Source organism: Ixodes scapularis, unplaced genomic scaffold (assembly GCF_016920785.2).
Source record: "Ixodes scapularis isolate PalLabHiFi unplaced genomic scaffold, ASM1692078v2 ptg000312l_1___fragment_3__unscaffolded, whole genome shotgun sequence".
Classification (NCBI taxonomy): domain Eukaryota; kingdom Metazoa; phylum Arthropoda; class Arachnida; order Ixodida; family Ixodidae; genus Ixodes; species Ixodes scapularis.
Genome location: NW_024609958.1, coordinates 2,896,665 through 2,918,310, shown reverse-complemented (window position 1 = coordinate 2,918,310; position 21,646 = coordinate 2,896,665).

The following is a 21,646-nucleotide window of genomic DNA, read 5'->3' as shown; positions in this document are numbered from 1 at the left end:
TAGACACAATTACGCGTTATAAACGTGTTTCTATGCATTTAAATCTCGTTGAGAATACTAATGTACCTTTCTGAAACAGTTTATTTCCAAAAACCATCGATTTCAAACCAGAACCAAGTCTTTCGGTGTCATCATCTCCGGCACGAGGTATCACGTGAAAATTTTGCGTCCCTGATTGGATGCAGCCGCTTCAAACGTGTTCGAATTGCTCCGAGTTGCTTGATTATTTCGAGCCGGACCCCATCTCAGCAGTAAGGTTCTTGGTAGGTGGTTCCTCCTCGATGGTGTGGAGGAGGATGGCTTGCGTTGGACGGTGGCGGTGGTGTAGCAGTTCGGGCCAGACAACTGTTTACGCAAATGCTTTTTTGCAACAGTTTAATATAAGACAATTTAACATACGGGATACAGAAATACAAATATCGACAACCCGAGCCCCGGACTTGGCCGCCGTTAGAGAGCGGCTCCTTTCTCTCCAACGGTACCGAACCAAAGACCCCGAGCTTTGTCTCGCCTGTGCTCCTATCGAAAGCAGCCTGTCCCTCTTTCCCATTTTCCCGTGGAGGTCAACATTCTCATCCGGCACTCCGAGCCCAGGGCCAGACAGCGCCAGGCGTAGGAGGCGCAGACGAGTCTGGCCCTCCGACACGACAAATCACCTCTGGCACTCCGAACTCCGGCTGGAAAGACAGGTGCCGACAGACAAAGCACAGCGCCCGAGACACTTCTAGGAAAGCGACCGGCACTTGTCAATGGGAAGCGACAAACGACTTTCCAAGCAAAGAACCCCAAGCGGTGGCACTGGTCGACCACCAGAGACAAACACTTAACCGCGGAGCCTCCCCAGCTGCAGGCAGCCGAGCGGGGCGCGGGACGCGCCACGGCCCGCCGCGCCGGGGCCTGTTCCCGAGTAGCGGGACACCCACACCACAGGGGGGGCTCCCCGACCCGCGCACAAACTTCTCCCTTCCAGAGGTGGTAAACATCCCCTAGTGAACCCCACACGTCTCCCCCAAAATCGTTCGCGCAGGGCCTCCAGACGAAGTAAGACAGCAAAAAAAAAAGGTTCCGGAACCTTACATCAGCAATTCGTGTCGATCTAGGGAAAGCTAGAGAACAACCCGCCACCAACACCAAAATCGCTGAGAAAGATGCACTTACCACCCTCACGCCCCTCACGCACTCATGGCCCTAACACCCCTTTGCACTCACCGCCCTCACGCCCCTCACGCCCCTCATGCCACTCACTGCCCTCACGCACTCATGGCCCTCACACCCCTCATCGCCCTCACACACTCATGGCCCTCACGCCACTCACCACCCTCACGCCCCTCACGCACTCATGGCGCTCATACCCCTCACCGCCCTCACGGCCCTCACCGCCCTAACAGCCCTCACGCACTCATGGCCCTCACGGCCCTCACGCAGTCACGGCCCTCACAGCCCTACCGGCCCTTACTCACCCTCATACTCATGAATTTTCCTGGTTCAGAAACTCACTCACCTTCACCTCACCTGTGAAGATGATGGTGAGTGAGGGTGAGTGAGTTCGCTCATGAGTGAGGTTTGCCGAGGTATGCCGGGCAATGTCTGACTACCTCAGCGGCCTCAGCGAAATTAACGAGGCTCGCTACGCCGCAAAACGTCGCGTGAATAATCGACATGCGGGGATTCATTCCGCGTGAACGCCGCAGAATGGACGCTAATGCCTGATTTGCATGATAATATTTCTCTCACAATTCTCAGTCGCGACGTCGCTCGGGCTGCAAAAGCGTGAATCGTAGCTGAGATGGTCGACGCCGATACTGAAAATCGCAAGCAGAATCGGAGCAAGTGAACCAGGCATAACAAGTCGGTGATGGCCACTAGTAACAATGATCAGCATCTTCTTGTATCTACTGTATCTACTGCTTAGCAACCATCAAACTTAAGTCTTTTGAGGCCTGCACTTACTTCTTATCGCAAGTACCGGGCCAACATTTGGTCTACGGGCCGGTGTCGTCTAAAAGAGCAGACGACAAGCAGGAACGTTTGAAAGAGCAGACGACAGTTCGAACAATCGGCCGACCGTTTGAACTTGAAGACCCACCGAGCGTAGTCCGCAGGTGGTCCGTACAACTTGACGGTTTCCCGGCGTTCATGTTGGAACAAAACAAATAAATCTGATGACCACAAGTATCCGTGAATTGAACCAAAGTGCTTCCCGCCCAAGCAATCGTGCTCCGACGGCTTGTTTTCCCTTTCCACGGCACATATCCACGTTCTCGGACGAACCGAGCACATGAAAACTGACCTTCAAACCTTTCCCGACTCTATTCGTACAGCCCCAGTAGCGGCGTTTTGACGAGAAGGCGTGTTTTTGTCTGGTTCCTTTCAAAACAACGCATGAATAGACGTCTCACATGGGGACTTCCGCCCACAGCCCCAGACCGGAAGTGCGCCCGACGCGCCACCATCGCGCCGTGACGTAACACGGTTGAGTTCGTGTATAGGAACTGAGAAGTGTCTTAGGCTACGTTCACATGCATGCGACCGTAGCACATCGAATACAGTAAGCGCATTATATTCACTAACCACTATGTTTACATGGATTCGAATCGACCGGTGGCGACACCTCGCGTCGAACGATTACAGCGCACCCCACATGACCTGTAAGGAGGGGAGGGGGGTATCAGTGGAGCCCATCGGTGACCACGCGGTCTGGACGGTGGCGTAAAAGGGAGAGGGGGAGGAGGAGCAAAGTTTGAAATCATCTTAGCCTTTCTTCCCTCCCTCCTTCTTTCCCTTCCCCCCTTCCTTCAGACACCCGATTCGTTTCGTTAGACTTTACATGAATGTCTCCATTCGGCTTGAAAATCTGAAACCAACCTCTTCAAAGAGATCGGATCGTACTCGATTAGTCGTTAGCGCTTGGCTAACGAATCGAGGCGCTTACATGGGACGACTCGATACGCTAACTCAATTCGATGCGCTGCTGTCGTATCCATGTAAACACGGCCTCAGTAAATTATGAAGTTCCTTTTCATTTGTGTCGTTCTTTTAGGCGGTGGCGGACTTTGCAACTACGACCCTTCGGTTGCCAGCCAGACACGCTACCGACTTGGCTTTTTTTTTAACTTACAAGACGGGTCGTACATGGCTAAAAGCACCCGAAGGCTCTCCGACCTACAATGCAGGCTTGAAGAAAAGAAAACACAGGGCCATAATACCAGATGTCCAGTCTATAAATCAGAAAAGAAAGCAGCAAACGGGACCGGAAGGGAACAAAACTCCAGCTAGACACTGACTGTCCTCACCTGGTGGTGTACGATAGCCCACACATTCCGAGCCCAGCATTCGGCGTCGTTCAAAAATCTAGTCCCTCCTGCTCTGTAGCCACTATCAGTAAACTGGCAAAAAAAAAAAACAAAAAAAAAAACTTTTAGCAAAATATCTCTACCTTGGTTTCCCTCCCTCGACAACAATATAGGTTATCCGTTCTTGACCGTTACAGTGCAAGAAGGCCAAGGATGGTTAGAACTTCAAATGCTCGACCGCCTTCGCCCGATCCAGGGATGGGCAGTATTTGAAATACGTATTTCAAATACTTTGTGTATTTTGCATTTGTATTTAATTACAAATTGGGTAATGTATTTGACGTGTGCATTTAAATACTAAAACGTGGGTATTTCAAATACAATTGTAATTAAATACAATTTTGTGGGCGAAAATACATCCCTCAAATTTAGTGTCACTGTCCAGAGCAGGAAGAAAACCACGTTCTGCACCGAATGCAGTGTCCCTCAATCAAGCACAAGCGTTTAGTGACTTTGTGATTACGGTGCTAGTCCAGGGCTAGAATAGTGACGAAATCGACGTTCACAGGCAGACTGGCTTGATAAGTGCCTGTGACAACTTGTGATGGTTTCCAGCCTGATTTCCATCCATATATTTGCCTGAAACATTCTAAATGCGCGGGTCGGCCAGATTTTCGTAACTGGTGCGAGTTGCAACAATAAAAAATGCTCTAGCTAGTACTGCACGTCTTGGTCGTCTCGATTCTTTGTTGGTCTATACCAAAATGTAATCGACAAAAAAACGGCTTGAAGCTTTGTTCTTTTTTCACCTATTACGTCCAAGCTGATTACATTTTTTTGTGATTATATTCTTATTGCGTTACTAGAGCCTCGCTCACTAACTCCCGAGTGTGCGATGCAAAATTAAAATGAGATACCCAGAAACCCTTTGCAGGTGCCGTGAAGTCGCTGACGCAAATTTTGAGGAAAGTATTTGGAAAAGTATTTGGAGGAGACCCTGGTACTCCCTTTCTCGTACCTGGCGGGGCGCCGTCTGGATCTTGGGGGTTCCACTGCATGTACACTGCCATCCTCAGCAGCTTTGGCGACCTGTTCAAGCAGGCCATCGAACAGTTGCGCCATCAGACCGCAGATGGCGCAACTGGCGCTTGGCAGACTCCAGCACCTGGAGCATTCTCTGAACTGTCGACGAACGTCCTTACAGGTATGTGTTTGAGTCCTCAAGCACTGATAACACCCTCAACGCAATTTCCAACAGAAGGCGCGTGTTTCCCAATTCCATGGCGCGTAGGATACCACCAATCTTAGCAAACTGCTCGGTCGGTGCTTCTTTCATCATTCCTTCTAGGAAAGCAATTATGGCCTCTTGCTTGTCCAGGGCGGCAGATATCGCCGGTCTTCTGCCTAAAAGCGCATTAAGCTTAGGAGTTTGATGTTTTTACCCAGCTTTCTTTCGCATAAAATCTTCTTGAACTGTTGCGTAAAACGTACACGGCATGTGCACATTCCAAGCCGCATATCGCCGTGCACATCACAGTCTAATTATGAAAGGTGAAATAGGAATGAAATTGCTCAGAGAACAACTGTTTTCGAAAAAATCGAACGCGTCTCCCCTCCATACATGCCAGAAATGCAATAGAGCGCGTGTTTCGTAACACCTTATCTCAGACATTGTTGCGTGAAACGTGCACGGCACGTGCACATTCCAAGCCACATAATGCCGTGCACATCGCAGTCTAATTATGCAAGGTTAATTCCCTAGGAATGATTGCTTAGATAACAACTGTTTTCGGAAAAATCGAACGCCTCTCCCCTCCATATATGCCAGAACTTTATTTCAGCGCGTATTTCGTAGCAACTTATCTCAGACACTGTTGTGTGGTCAAACATAAATATATAAATATTGAGGGCAACGAATGATTTTAAAGCTAGGACCCAAGTTAGGTCTTCGAGCCAAATTTTATATTACTTTTCTATCTTTTTTTTTCTTGTTTTTGGTGCGCCGAGGCCACGTACCAAATTTCTAAAGTAGACACTGTGAAAGTTGAAATAACAATTGTCTTCATTTCTTTTCTTAAACCAGGAACGCTCATTTTTGAAACCATATGTAAGGCAACGTCTAAGCTCAGGAAGATATTAAAATATCCTGGAAAATTTTAAATTCATTTTATTACTGAGCAACAAATGCCGTTCACATATTTAAATATATGCCCTAGTAAAAAAATATTTCAAGGATATAACAGGGAACCCTTCTACCGCAATACAGCCCAGCTTGAAGTTACTGAACATCACAGCGTGAAGAACTAAAAAGGAGATATACATTTTTATAAATGATAGATTGAGGTGAAGGGCACATGGCACATTTTATTTATTGCAGTCCAAAACTAAAACAACGGCACCACTTTTGCTCAATCATCTTTTTTCTGTTCTCCATGCCTTCTTTCCACTTTGTGAGTTTTTCTATCGCATTTGCATCGCAGTTCTGTAAAGAAAGAAAATGCAACACTGGTTTTATAACAATAAAAATGCACACACAAGCGTCCAAACACATGGTCGTTTTATTTTTTTATTTTTTTTAATTGCACTGCATTTTTTTTATAATAAAATACGTGATGAAAGATTGATACCAAAACAGGCACTAAAATGAACTTTTTTGAAATGAAATTCGGGTGCTTGGGAGGATATTTCGTTTAGTTACACGAAAGAAGAGGTAAACTTTTAGTCCCTTGAATATTTTATCACGGGTGCCGTGCCACTATTCCTGGGCTTTCAGTAAATATTCCGCTGCATTAATCTTTGGCGGTCGCAACCTACGATGCCTGGGTTAGATTATGCCTAGGATTCCGTGTTTTCGGAGTTTAGTCCTCGGGAAATTTGGAGGGTGTTTTTCAGAGTTTATTTTTTGCAAAGAATTCGGTGTTTATCGAAGTTTAAACATGAGGCAGGTATACATATAAAGGGGGGACGGACAACGAGGACTTCGTTGTCCGTCCCCTCTTTCTATGTATCTTCCTCATGCTTAATTACTGTTATCAACACGCTCGTTTTGTACTTAATATTGAAGTTTATTGTCGTTAGATTCCAATTTTTTTTAATTATAAGTTTATTTTACTGCGTAGAATTTAAAAAATTCAAAAACAAAATAAATAATGACCGGGTACCATGACCCGTTGTCGCCAAGGAACCTTGACATGCTAAAAAGCTATCCCCTCTTTGTTAGTAGTTCCAAATTTCGAAGGAAGCTGAAGTGAAATCTCCTCAGGACTACATACCTCGGGCTCATAAAGTTCAGCGGTAAAACTCCGTCCTTTTCGCTGTTTATTTTTTCGCTGCGACCTTGAAATTCTGAGTTTTTCGGATAAATCCGAATTGACGGGACATTTACCGGCGAATGTTTTTTTCGGATTTTTTTCGGATTTATCCTAAAATACGGAACCCTAATAATATCTCCTAATGGCAGATTCAACACAATCAGAGAAAAGAGTGGCGTTAATATTCTCAAGTTAAAGGCAGAATGGGCAGCCACATGATCTCGAGCCAGTTATATGCCGCCCAACGTTCATCACAGTCGTGCACTGGGGTTGGCAACCATATCGCACGTGCTAAGCTGCAGCCAGTGTTAGGAGTCGGCTGGTAGCGTCGCTGCAGCGATTTGGCTGGCGTCACCAGCCGAATACTTGTTCACGCATTGGTTGTTTTAAGACCAAACCATGTGCTCCCGCAGTACTCGTGTGCAATCTATAGGAGCTGCATTGGAATATATTTATTATAAGATAGTCCCGCGACTACGACAACGATACGACACCCGCTACTACGTTACGTTTGGCGAAGGGGAAGTTGAAAGAAGTTCACACGTATCATGGACTTTACACAGCGGTAAAGATGCTTCTTGGTCAGTGGCGTTGCGAGCAGGTATACTAGGATAGCACAAGTGCCAGTATGTTTGTGTAAATAGAAAAACGTCCCAACCTAATGTCGTTCATTTGGAGGTCAGCGCGTTGGTTTAGCGTAAAGTGTTGAGAAAGGATGAAAACCCTAATAGAACACGAACAGCACATTTATACAAAAAAAATTCTCGATGTATCTTGTCTCTATATAGTTTCTTTCCCTATCGTTCCAAGGTATTTTAAATATTAATATTAGTACGTACTTGCTACTTGGCTAATGTTTCTACTGCTGCTAATTCCCTTGCTTTTATTCCTGCTTCTATTTTTGATAAATATACAATCACCTTTACTACTTATATTATTATGTAATAAAATTAAACGAAGACACTTGACACTCCTGACGTGTAGGAATACGAAAGAATTTTTACACGCGGCGCATTCCTACAAGCAGCGCGCCACGTATACCGTTTTTACACGGCGCCCCGGCAGTGATGTCACGCTCCCTCACTGCGCATGCGCGGCATCCCCACCGGCTCCACGGCTTCCATGACGACGCATCTGCGTTGCTGTGCTCTTTGTGTTTTTTTTTTTTCTGAGGCGCGTCCGCTTTGCAGTTAATGGGACTTTATGTACCGTTTCGGTCAGCCAGTGGATATTTAGGTGTCGTTTTTCGCCGCTACAGACATGAGAGATCGCCGGCTTCGTTCCATGGGGCAGTTTCTGCTTTCGCAATTATATTTTGATATCTTAATAATTATTGCAGCAAAGCAACTGGAAGAACCGATCGTAAATATAAGCAGAACTTTGCCTCACACCAGGCTGAGAGACGGACGGTATTGCACGCGGCCATTGCCTCCCCACCTATGTGCACCAGTCATCATTAAGATGGTTGTTTCATTAAGCGTAACATTAGGAGGCTATAGAAATTTTAGATGGATCGGTAGTTTTCTGTTCCTTCCAGCCCCTTTAGTAGTAGACGTGGTCATGAGAAGCTAGATATAATATAAGACGCGTTTTCTGTTTTATAAAACAAATGTCAACAATGTTATGCAGTTGTTGCACGTTAAAAATAATTCGTGCTATGTGCCGTCAGTGCACTTTATATGGGAAAATATCTGATTATCTGAATAAACATTACAAAGATGACTGATAACTTCTTTCCCAGAGGATTCGATGGAATGACGCATGGCCTTTCAAATTTAAAAAATGGTTCGCGAACTGGCTCTGCAGATAGTAAACAGAGAGCCAATAAGTGCCAGTTGTGTTTTGTCTGAACAGCAAAATTATGGCATGTTTTTTGTAAAGCAATACTGAATGATAAATAACTTCGTGAAAAATTTATAAAAGAGGGTAACTGTAATTACTCCAATATTCGCAAAATAAAAAAAAAAGAGTGCGAAGGCAGCGAGAACATTTTCTCGTGACTTACCCCTAAGCCAGCTGGGGGGCAAATTGATCTTGGCAACCGAACCGTCGGGCCATTGCATCCGACCTCGCAGCTGTCAGCAGACCAAGTAACAATTTGCGGCTGTCGATCGGGTATAATGTCATAAATCAGAATTAAAATAAAGCTCTGTCCAATGAAAAGTAAACAAAGAAAACAAAACACTTTAAAAGGTGAATATAAATACCTGCGGTCAAGCAGGGAAAAAGAACCCGGCCCTTACTTTGCTTCTCGGGAACCCTCCCACAACATAAGGGGATTGAATCCCCTCTCGTTTTCTCCTCGTCATTTTCTGACTTTTTTTTTTTTGACCGCCGGCTTTATATTTTTGTGGAACTCTGGGGTGGGTACAATGACAGTTTAAAATGAAATCCAAATAAATTAAAAATTGACTATTCTTTTTTTTTGCCGTGCCTTTTATTTTCAAAACGCAAACGTTATTTCTACAGTCAGTGGGAACCTCACAAATAAAGACAATATTAATCATGGCTAAGCCCAGTCCGAAGGCGTATCCGATTTACGAGAAGCCCGTCAGGTTTTCTAGGCGTCCGCGACACAGGAGCACGGCGTCCTGCGAAGAGAGGGAGCTCCTCAAGGACAGCAGGTTGCGGGCGGACGGAGATTCCCCAAATGGAACTAAGTCCCGCAGCTTCACGTTCAGTAATCTGCCTGCGCACCTAGATTAGGGCTGTAAAAAAAAAAAAAAAAAAAAAAAAAAAAACTGATGTGGTTTTGTATTTGAGTAGAAACATGTTCATTTTGCCGCCAGACTCAGGAATATTGAGTTATTTTTTTTTTTAAATTTGATCCACGGAGGCTTTACAAAATAATTTCAGAGTACCGCTGAAGCCCCCCGGAGCGTTACGTCATATAAGGAGTTTGTGGAATCTCCGCTCTCGCACATCTTCAGCGCCTATCAAAGCTATGCACGCACACTCTCGCTATTTTCAGAAAGTTCGGAAAAAGACGTCCCGACTGGTGATAGTGTGGGGGAATATAAATGACAAGCTTGCAATTGCACGCGTTGCCTACACAAGCTACTCGCCCTTGGACGCCCAAAGATCATTTATGACGTAACGACTAGTCCGGTTTTTTTTTTTTTCGGGTTGAGTAACATCTTTGGGGAACACGAACTATTCAAATTCATGGGATAAAAATACTCTAGAATTCTCCTCTAACTCGTTTTTTTCGAGAACATTTTCAGCTTCCCTTTAAAAGGATACTGAAGCGAAACTTGAAATACACCTATTATGGTCAGAAATAGGTTCAATATGATCAATGATATTCATAGATCATAATCGCACGTTTGTATTTTAAACGGATGGCTATATTTTTCACCCTAATGGGCCCGATTGGGCGCGCGCTCAAAAATCGGCCATCGGAGAGCGCGATGCTTCTTGGGATATTGGGCGCATTCGTGACGTCACTTGTGCCAGACGGGAAAGGCTACGGCGTGAATGTTGTGGTTACGAGCGTTGCCACTTGGTGGCTAGGTGGCGTAAGCTACCGCCCGATCCAAAGGGCTCAGCCGTATTCATCCATCCATCCAACCTGTGACAACGTGGCCGTTTGAGATGTGCAAGGGCTGCACGCACGCTGCACCACGGCAAGTCGGCAACCACGGCACCACTGACAAAACCAGCTCTGAGGCCGGATTCTCAAAGCGAAACTCACGACGAAAAACGTGCGAACGACAAATTTGAGAGAAAACCCGTACTCTCGAAACGAAATTGTCGTAACCTTTGCGCAGGTTACTACAGAATCCTACGACAGCTCCGAAGCTGTCTTACGCACTTTTTACGATCAAATCAACAAGGCCGACAGCGTCGCTCAGTTACTTGGTATCGGCCACCAACGGACATTTATTTTTCTACGTGCTCTTCTCGTGCGTCCCGACTTCAACCAGCAAGAAAAAAATGAAGGAGTACTTAAAACAGACCACGACGATCAAGAACGCAGGGTCCACAAACACACGAGAAGAGCTACAACGGCCACGATTCTGCCGACCGAGCGCGCTCGGCAGAATATAGTAGGCCTAGCAGCAACATCGACTCGGCGCACCGTTGCTCCGGCGGTCCTTGGCCAAGACCGTCTGTCCATGACCGGCTGGCCTGCTGAATGGAATATGCCCGCGCGACCCTTGTGGACCCTTACCGGATGAGTAGTTTGATCCCTGAACTAAATTTCAGAGGTCAATATTTTCCCCTTGTCATCTCGATTTCCTTGTTTTCCGAGACAGCGGTGACGAACGCTGTCGTCGAAAAGGGACTTTCATTGATTCCATATTTTTGTTTTGTGTGATATAGAGCTCAAATAAACGCCATACGGATTACCTTCGCAACTCGGTATGTACACTCTGTTATTAGTATGCCATTTTTATTCTGACTCGACGCTACGTCACTGTCGAACTATAGTTCGTGGGAGCTACGCGATGTCGGTCTAACCTTTCTTTGCCGAGTGTCATGTCAGTATCGAGTTGCAATCGTAAAAGATCGGTCCAGAAGCGCTTACCGAAACGCGGTCTAACAGAGCGAATCCAGTACTTCGATCAAACGCGCGTGTCCGCTCCTAGTGTGAGCAGGTATTTGCGTGGCTCTTGCTGACACCCTCGTAGTTCAAACATATCCTTTTTAACGTCGGCTCGCAGCTCGCGACTCGCAGCAACTAATACCGGCCGTGCCAGAAGCATGCTCGGGTCGTGTCGTGCAAAGAGCACGAACAACTCGTGGCAATGCTTTGGCTTTCTCCACTTTGGCTTTGGCTTTCTCCGGCAAGGCTTTGCAAACGCGTTCAGGCCTAGGCGAATTCTGCCGGCACGCCGTATTGCCGCAGAACGGCGCTGCTATTATGGCACAAGTGATGTCACGAGAACTTCCCCCCATCCACCAGATGAGAATTTGAAATCGTTTAATTATGTTTAAAATTAGTTCTCCTGTGTTTTACAGCGCAATATTTATATTTCCGAGGTGGTGCCTGTCCCTAGGCCATATTTATGCAACAAGATCGGCGCTAAAATTTCGTTTCACTACCCCTTTAATGAGTTCGCATTACTGCCCAGGTACATGGGCTGACCTTGGACCGGTTTGCACTCGCCAAAGTTGGCAACGTCGCCACGGGATGGCGCCACAGCCGCACTGACAGTGGAGACTGGCTAGGAAACACCTTCTGCAAGCGCCAACAGATGGCGGGCGGGGTGCGGGTGCGCGACGCGCGCTTTGGACGCCCTCGGAGGCTCTTGCCGCCGGCTTTGAAGACGTGTGGACACACACGGGCTGTGTTGCGGTGCCTCGACCGCGCACGGACACTAACAAAGCCACGTCGCGCAACGGCACCACTGTAGATTTGATCTTTACTCGCTATGTTCATATCATTGAAACGGCGCTATCGGTGACATACTTCACGCTGCACAGGTCTCTCATGAGCACATCTATCCACCACAGGATTAAACACGCGTTCCCGGTGAATAACTACGCACAACAAAATGCCTCCGTACTCTCATGTCCACCCCACGCACATCTTTCATACACATGGTAAGAGAACTGGTCTGCTTGCGCCAGAGAGAAGTGGGGTTTTCGGGAATGTTCACCCCGCTGAAAACGCCTGAGGGGTTGGATTCACCATGTTTTCTTTTATATTTTACCGGTGCGCCAAATGCTTACGCATCTCTTCGACAGTCCGCAAGCGGCAGCAGCAACTTCGACCCATTTTTCTCCTCACTCCTCTGGCGTCGACAGCCTCCGCTCGGGGGCGCTCAAGGCGACAATTGGAAACACTTTTTTTTTTTTAATCCGTTGTTGAGGTTAATTTACGGACGCTGTCAACCCTCTCAAAGCGGCAGCCTTTCACAAATTTCCAGCCGCGCGTCGTGCCACGATGTCAACTTGCGAACGGAAAGGCCTGGGAGTGTCGTTCTATGGTTCTGCAGCCGACGTGACAAATGCCGAACTGCAGTAACGATCGCATGGCTTCTTCGTTTCTGATGTAATGTTCGTCGTAAACAGAAATAATGTGTATGTTGGTGCAACCCCTCTCAAGGCCCTACTTAGTGCAGCAAGTATGATTGTGAAGAAGCAGGAAACTCGCTGATATCAGAGAATACAAAAAAAAATATCTTCCTCTCCTGTGCCTTTCCCGGAGTAAAACTAATCTTTGAGTATATTTCGAATGTACTAAGCTGCACACTATTATTCACAACTGAAAATGCATATTGCAGCGCATATCATGGTAAAAAAAAAAACATAAAAAATGAGTTGTTGCTATTTTCGCACTATATGCCTGGAAATTAACACGACCGATTTATCGGTTAATTTGTATATTAATGGGTGGCGATTAAGACGATTAAAATTTTTAATCGATGCAAAGCCCCGTTGACAACTGTCGAAAGGTTGCCGCCGTGTCACATGATGCCGTCTAAACCAAAAAGACCTCAAATTGACGGATTACACTTTCCACTAAAGAGAGATGACAGAACTTGAAATAATCTGAGGTGTGGCTTGTGTACATCGTTGAAATGCCACTTGCAGTGAACAAGAGTGTCACGGAAGTGACGTCACACAGATAACACCGGCCTCCAAACGGCCTCCTAACGCGTAAGGCCCGATCGGTTGCGTGTAGTGTTGGGAAGTACTTTAGGTACATTGTACTTAAAGTACTACTTTAAGTAGGTTTAGGAAACTTGTACTTTACTTGATGTACATCCTCTCAGTATGTACTTGTACTTTCCGAGGAAAGTACAATTCGCGACTCCAAAGTACATTCCCCAAATTTGGGTTTGTTGTATTTGTATGAAGAAATGATGCTTTGTCAACTCCGAAGAAATACTGGGAGGGAAATTCCGCTCTCACCAAAAAGGTGAGCAGACGACGCATCACTCCGTTTGTTCTGGGGGCGGGTTTCCAGTAGCTTTTTGAACTCCTCGCTACTTTTTGTCGGTCAGCGCAAGCGAGGAGGTTTAAAATATTAGGAAAGCAAAATTAATCATAATCTAGCACCTGAAACTGTGGTGCGGAACAATTAAACTTTCAAGTCGAAGAAAAAAGACAACAGAGGAGAACGTCACAATGTTTTGAGACATTCTCTTTTGTCTTTTCCTTCGACCTTAAAGTTCCTCAATTTTTTTGCACCCCAATCTCAGGTGTCATATTATGATTAATTATCCCCACCTCGCTTTCACACTAACGTTTTTTTTTTTTTCATTAAATAGAAGACACTCCTCTATCAGAGGATTGCTTGCGGAAGCTATGGGGTTGACGTCATGCACTCTCCTAGTACATTTAACCCCCTTGGGTGCAACAATCCAGTGCAAGTGGCGCCAAATTCAGAAGAGGGACTTCTGAATTTGACTCAATTCCTGAAAATAACTACTCTGTGGACAAATTACTTTATCAAATATTCGCCGCTGTTTTTGAAAAAAGGTCATGCACCCCTGATTACCCCTGGGCAATGCGTACCAGTTAAAAAATCACTGTATAGGGGAATTAAAGTAGACCAAGAAAGGCTTGTGTTAAAATACTTGTACTTTACATTTAAAGTACAGTGTATTTGTAGTACTTTACTTCAAGTACATTCCACCCAGTGTACTTACTACTTTGCTTAAAGTACATTACGTCTCATTCACTCTGTACTTTACTTGAAGTACCTTTTAGATGTACTTTACCCAACACTGCTTGCGTGCCTCGACCGCTTCGGCGGCTGGAACGGCTAGGGCATCCTGACGACGTCAACCTCGCCTCAGCTTTGCTCATCCCGAGACAGACTACGTCCCGACTGCGCAGGATGTGACGTGCTCTCCCAGCGCTTGCCAGAATGGGCCGTTCATAACGAAAAATACAGCCATCAGGCTCAAAATACAAACATGCGATTGTCATTTACGGATAATGTGAATCACATTCAGCCTATTTCTCAGCACGACGGGTATATTTCAAATTTCGTTGAAGTCTCCCTTTACATAGCCTTGGCATGTGTCATATTATACAAGTGACAGAACGAGCGTGATATCAGCGCAAAGAAACAAATGAGCATCATAAACTTCAGGCATTCGTTCCTGCTAAGAATTAAAAAAATATTTTTAAGCAAGGAATTGATTCCAAAATAAAGCCCTTCATAATTTTCAGGCACAGGAGCCTGCCTCCTTGAATTCCTACTAATTTCGAGCTTGTCAAATTACTCGCTCCACCTGGCACCAGTAGAAATGTCGACAGAAAAAGAGCGCCGTGTATTTTCGCCTTATGTGGCACCGTGTTTACGGGATGTGCCATTAACTTGGTAACATTGGGAGCGTTTTTTAACATGTTACTGGTGTTCACGCCAAACAGAGGTTTTTAGTAAAGACAGATTAAAAAAGTTAGTCTCGCTGCATTATAAAAAAAAAAAAATGTAGAAGGCTGCTATGGATTATTTAAAAATATTTATTTTTGTATTTGATTTTTCGCAATACTTACATTATATCCCCTGATTGTGCAAAATATCTTTCCGCCCTCCTTAATAATGGCGTAGCAATCAAAATTATCATAGGCCTCAGACAAAAACCCCTCTGAAAAAAAAATGTTATGCAGGTGCAGCCAAGAAAGGAGATTATTGCGAGTTTTAGAATCGCGTGCCCGAGCAAGCGCAATCACTAATAATAATCCTAGGAGCTTCAGAAATTACCATCATTATTCTTGTCCTGTTCGCTTGCACCTCTGCATTAATTACATTATCAAAACATGAGTAACATTGCATAAAATGCAGGTAGCTTTCTAAGATTGTAGGGAGAAGTTCGCCTAATTAAACTTTGATATTAAGTTCTACTTTTGTCAATCATTTTTATTCGTAAAATTAATGATTTTAAGTTATCCACCAAAACATTTTAATACGGGATTTGTAAATCTGCACAAAGCATCCGACGATTTCGATAAACATTATCATTCGTTATTTTTAGCACTACACATTAGCTGAATTTTTAGTAACTGATTGCTTAACCCCCTCAACAGCTTCCAAAACCGCAAAACCCCGGGGGGTCGTGACCGCTTCATTAGCTACATTCAAGATAATCCAATTCTTTGATCGCATGCAATGGACGAAAGATTAGCAGTTTAACAGTGCAGCCTGTGTGAGACTCAATAACGGTGCCCTGATTAGGTTTCTGAGATCGCCTAAATATTGCAATAACTCACTCTGCTGGCTGTAAATATCCTAGAAATTCCCCAATTATTACGATACGCGTCCGATTTCCCCACTAAAAGGGAAATAAAAAATCGCGACACAAAGAGTTGGTCTCCGGCGATGAGAAGAGCATGTTCCGAAACCAGGACCGCTGTCAGCCAATAGCTGACAGTGGTCCTGGCACCTCCGAGCGGCGGAATCGCGGAGTGATATCTTCAATGCACGCATACACATTTTGTACTATCAGCGTTTGCAATCTCAACAAGATGTCACGTTTTCATTGGTTACATATCGTCCTGGCTGCCGGAACAATGCTCCACCCCGCCGGAGATAACTTCGGTGTGCTCGATTTTTTATTGCTTTTCTAATAGAAAAATCGGCGGCGCATCGTCATGATTTATAAATTTATAGGATGCTTAGAGCCTGCGCAGGGAGTTATCGCCGTATTTAGGCGATCTCAGAAACCTCCTTAGAGCACCTTTAAATGGCATGCGATGCATTGACTTCCATTTGGTCAACCTCTTCAGACACCTGACGTTGATTGGCATTGTTTGCAATACAAACGACGTTCAGAGAGCACCGGTGGTATCCAATCACCGGTGTTTCTTAAAGAAGTAAACCTGGCAATATATATTTACGAAGAAAGCAGAGAAAATGTTATAATTCCTAAATATGTATATCTTTATTTGACGTACCTTCAAATGCAGGTAGAATAAGCACCATGGCGAAAAGTACGAGCAGCATGTTGATTATATTGCAATATAAAATCACAGTCTAACGGGAGCCTCCTCCTAAAAGAGAAACAATAACATAAATATAACCTCGATACTAGACATCGCAACTTTTTTCTCTGAATATAGAGGCACCGCTGGTAAAGGAGAGCTTCGGCGAAACATTAATGTTCATATATTTTTATGAAACATTCGACGCGCACAAAATATTTACCCCTGCATAAGGCTGCGAAATATATCGTCAAAAATTATTTTCTTTTGACAAAACAATTTTTGAAGTTTACGCGTCCCAATTCCTAACTGTGTCTCTTCTGGCAACACTGAGCAGTGGCGGCATTGATTGTGACGTCAAATGTTTTATCCAAGAGTAGAACACTAGCTCATCGCAATTGCAATTTGTATTGAACGGGACCAGACAGGCATGGACTTTCTGTGTAGCAGCCAGCCTTAGTTTCTAAGGTTGGCTTACCTCCGCACAGCGTTTACAGGAGACCTCGAACTTGAGAACACAGGTGCCCTCCATGCACCGGCAAAAACCGTCGCGATCATCTGAATTCCAGCACGTCTACTCATTCGGCAGGCAAGCGATGAACAATTTGATAATAAGAGAAATGAAAAACACGTCTCACGTAAATTTCATCAAATACTGGCTCTGATGAACGTCGTATTGGAGTGATTTCCAGACCGCCGAGAACACGAACGCTTTACACAGGCATATTCCAGAGCAGATACAAGAAAAACATGGAGTCGTGTTGTCACCGTTGCGGCTTACAACTGCGGGACGCACCATTGAAACCAAGCTCCATTACGGCAACTTCGCTACTTTTTCTGAAAATTACTGTAACTGTAGCGAATTACTTTTTGAAATTAAATTACCCAAGACTGATTTGGAGACAATATTCGTTCCATATATATATAGTTGGAAGCGAATAATACCCAAAAAACGGCAGGAACAGCATGAAAACTTAGCTGAAAATATTCACCTACAACACACCGTTATTAAAACGAATGGTATTATGAATTCCATTTCACAAGCGAAAAAAACTAATACAAAAGTGTAGCAATTTCGAAGAGAACTTACGTAAGGCTTGCTTGCTCCAAGAATCTTGAAGAGGCGATTGCTAGTCTGAGGTGTGGAAAGTTTGCTGGCTTATTTATATCCCAGGTTGTAGGCGTGTTCCTCGCAACGGGAAATTCCGTGAGAATTTTCTCGCCAATGGTAGCTTTGGTAGCAAGTGGGAGGAGACAAAAACTGCACCTCTGAACTTTGCCCTTACACCCGATTCGGGGAGCATTCTCCCGCCCTTTAAATAAATACAGTAAACAATCTGCGTCCAAAAATATCTTATTTTTTTCTTCTTTTTTCTTTTTTTTACAGACGTTGTCACCTGCTTAATTCTATTTCTTATACCTTGTTTAGTTCTTCGAGCATTTCTTCGGAACAAGAGCACGATACGCCTCTAAAACTTGATATTCTACGCTGTGTGCACTTTCTACAGGAGCAGAATATGCAGGTATTTGTCCTTCTGAAGTGTTTATTATCGCCAGAGTGACACAAAGTAGACTTCGAGTCCCACCACAGACTACGCTACGACCTTATAGGAAGCCAATCAAGCAGCTCCGAAAGTGCATTGTCACGGCGATAATCGTTCTTAAGCGTTTCTTTGTAGCCAACAAAACAAATCACCCACAGAGAATGCTCCGCAATCCATCTCCTGTGCCGAAGCTTTGAAGGTATCACGGCGCCCTCCGGTGGCGGTTATAGAGTGTCTAAGCAGTGTCGCCAGTTTAGCGGTTTTCCCGCTAAAACTAATAACCTTATTAATCGTCTACGTAAAAAAAAAAAAAAAAAAAAAAAATGACCGTTTTTGCAGGCTGTTTTGGTTTTAAGCGGCTTGAAACCATGTCTTCCTCTTCTTTCAGAGGATCTCGAATTTCCTCGAGCTTACATTTGTGCATAATAAATAATTCAATTTCTATGGGAAGTTAGAGTTGCGGAGTCGCCATAGTTGCTTACTTTCACTCGTTCGTCAAAGAAATAAAAAAAAATCTGCCGAAGGCGTCGTGGGCGCATCTTCACGACTACATATTTGAGCCGCCTTGTCCATGTACCCAAGAACGACTTAGTGTAACTGCAAGTTCTTAAAGGGAGATCCGACGAAATATTCATGGTCATCGGTTCTTATCAAATTTTCACCGCTTACCAACTATACACCCGCGAGTATGTCTACGAAATATTGGATAAAAAAAAGAAAAAAAAATATATATATATATATATATATATATATATATATATATATATATTATTTAGAGAAATCGATTTTTAAAGTGCGTGTACACCTTCGAATCACTTTCTGCCGCTCTACTGGCAACAACGAGCAGGGGCGCTCTTGTCGTGTAATGCTGCATCCAATAGCAGACGACGCTCCCTAACTACTCCATGGCGTTGTGCGTTGCGTTGCAGTGATAGTGAACGTGTGTGGTTCTGCCATAATGGTTCTGGATTAGGCTGTTCGCGGCATGCGATGGAGGGTGGGGGTAATCCTTGACGGGCTGTGTGGCGTGCAAACACCACGAAGGAATACAAGAGAGTGACATCCTATCGGTTTCCGACCAAGAGGTCTTTGCGACCGAAGTGGGGCCGAGCAGACTCACGCGAACACGGAGTCCTAGAGTTCGCGTCGTGCTAGAAAACAGTCCCCACCTGGCTAGCAAATAAAACCTTCCATGCCATTCTTCTTCGACGTGGCATCTGGGTCGATACTTGTAGGGGGATTGCGAGTCCGCCGACATGAAGATTTCAAGGGGGCCCCCGGGGAAGGTTCCCCGGAAGGCGATGCAGGCGCATCGAATGGGAAATGCAAATCGTCTGAAATCTCGTGCTGAAAATTTTAAAACAATTTCTGGTCATTGCTTGACTAAGATCAGCTTGATGAATCGTAGTTCATTATTTCCCACGGACAATCGCGACGGCCTTCGGATTGCTTCTGACGCCGGACGAAACAGGCTCAAGCTGCTCGTGGGCTGATGCTTACACAATATCTGAGGTCCCAACAAGATGGCGAACCAGTAAAGTTGCATATTGGTTTCGGTTTCGGTTACGTCTTATTTTTAGAGCCCTGCATCTCCGAGGATATTCGCGGATATCCTACAATACCGTCATCTGATTGCAGGCGTATCCTTGGCCTATTCCACTCGTTGGGCAAGCGCCAAGCTTAGGGCAAGCGCAAAGAGATACCCGGTTCCGGACGAAGTATATTACGAGAAACCAAAACGAAGGAAAATGTCTTTCTTCACGCTGTACACTGTAGGCACCCTGGCGGCTTCGCAGCTCAGTTACCCAACTGCGGGCACAGGTGGCGAACTTTTCCGCGTCGCGGCGGAACCAAGCCGGCCACGCGCACATCGCGTACTCCGCCTTGATAAGGCGGATCAGACGCGGCGCACAGGCAGTCACTGGCTGGACTCAAGCGCCGCCGGTACTCGTTGGTTTTCTATTAGTATTCATCACATCGTCTCGTCCATGTCCAATTAAATGTAGTTTCTTTTTGTTGAAACCGTTGGCTTCGTGTTATTTCTGCGGGTCGGGTTTGCAGCAAGGCAAACCGACCACAACACACACATCGGCATAGTGTGCCGTAGTTGAGGGTTTTGACTTTCCGCCCTTAGTTTCGACTGAATTCTCCGTAATCGCTTGTTTATCCCGAATAATAAATGCAATCGGCCTTATGGTCCGTTTCACTCTAAGTCCGACCGCATGCCAAAGATACGATAGAATAGAGACAATCAAGCGGCGCTAATAATGTCACGGCAGTCGACGTCTGTGTGCGTTTGCTTTCACCAATTAAACCAATAGCGTGCAAAAAAAAAAAAAGCGCTTCACACGGAGCAATTTTTCTCAGCAACTTGACGCCGCAACACCGGGACAATGGTTCACCCTAGAATTGCTAACCTTTTTGCAAAGTGAGGTGTTCTAAAGCGCGCGTCCTTGGGTATCCGATCCATAACTATCATCATTTTTCTAGGGAGTCGAATTTGCTGTCAGGGAAACCTCCTGTAGTCGCCGTGGTCGTTGCTTAGTCGCATGTTTCGAATTCGAAAGTATCTGTGTGCCATTGATTTTTTTACTCGGCATATTTATACTTTTTACACGAAGAACTAACAACAGGCTGGAATTTATAAAACACATCAAGGCAAGCAAGGACAGTTGAATATTGATATTGCCATGAGATTTACCGCATCCAAAGAAACCCCTTGCAGGTTGACGATAAATAATGAACTGAAAATAAAGGTTTAATGGGGGAACTTGTGGAAGAGACAAGAAGGAACAACAAACGTCCAGAAAGCAGCAGCGAGCGTCGACAGTGGCAGCAGCGAGCGACGTTGCGCCGGCGTGGAAGCTGGCTTGCGCGAGGGCGAATGAGTCGGCGAAACCGCGCTGGGCTCATCGCCTACACTCGGCCTCTCAAATATTTGACCGAAAAAGTTCGGGAGTGATCTAGGGCGAGACTGACTAAACAATTTTATTCTGTCCTCTGTATCTGGGGCCACAAATAAACACGACTAAATATTAAAAACGAACCGCTCACTTCCCCGAACTAAAATTTTCAAGTCTACGAAATCTCGCAGTGAACTTTATTTCGCTACAGCACGTATATATCTGCGAACATGTGTGTTCAAGATGAAAACCGTGAAGTCACCTGTGGGCTTTGAGAATGACGTTAAAACTTCCAAAGTGTTTTACGACTTTCAGTTTGGTATTAATGTGAATGTTGGCCTCTTGGCAAGCAATATAGAACATCGCAAATCCTGCTAAAAAAGGGCTTGAGAAATCTGACTTTACGTGTGCCTGTATCAAAGAAAACAGTTGCACATCACTATGAGTGTATGACAGTTTTCATCCTTTATTTTTCGAAACTGACCCCCCCCCCCCCCCCCCCCCCTGCTCCCCCCGTCTCTTCCCGTTTCTCCGTCCGTTCCGCTCCATCACCGTTTTGTGGCAACTTGCCCAGCGGCAGCGAAAAACGTGGACGACGCCTGTTATTGACGATTCGCATTGAGAAAACATTCAACGCGCTTAGCGCAGGAACCCGACGAACGCGTGTGTTAATGATCAAGTCACAGACCATCTGTTTTATTTTGGCAATT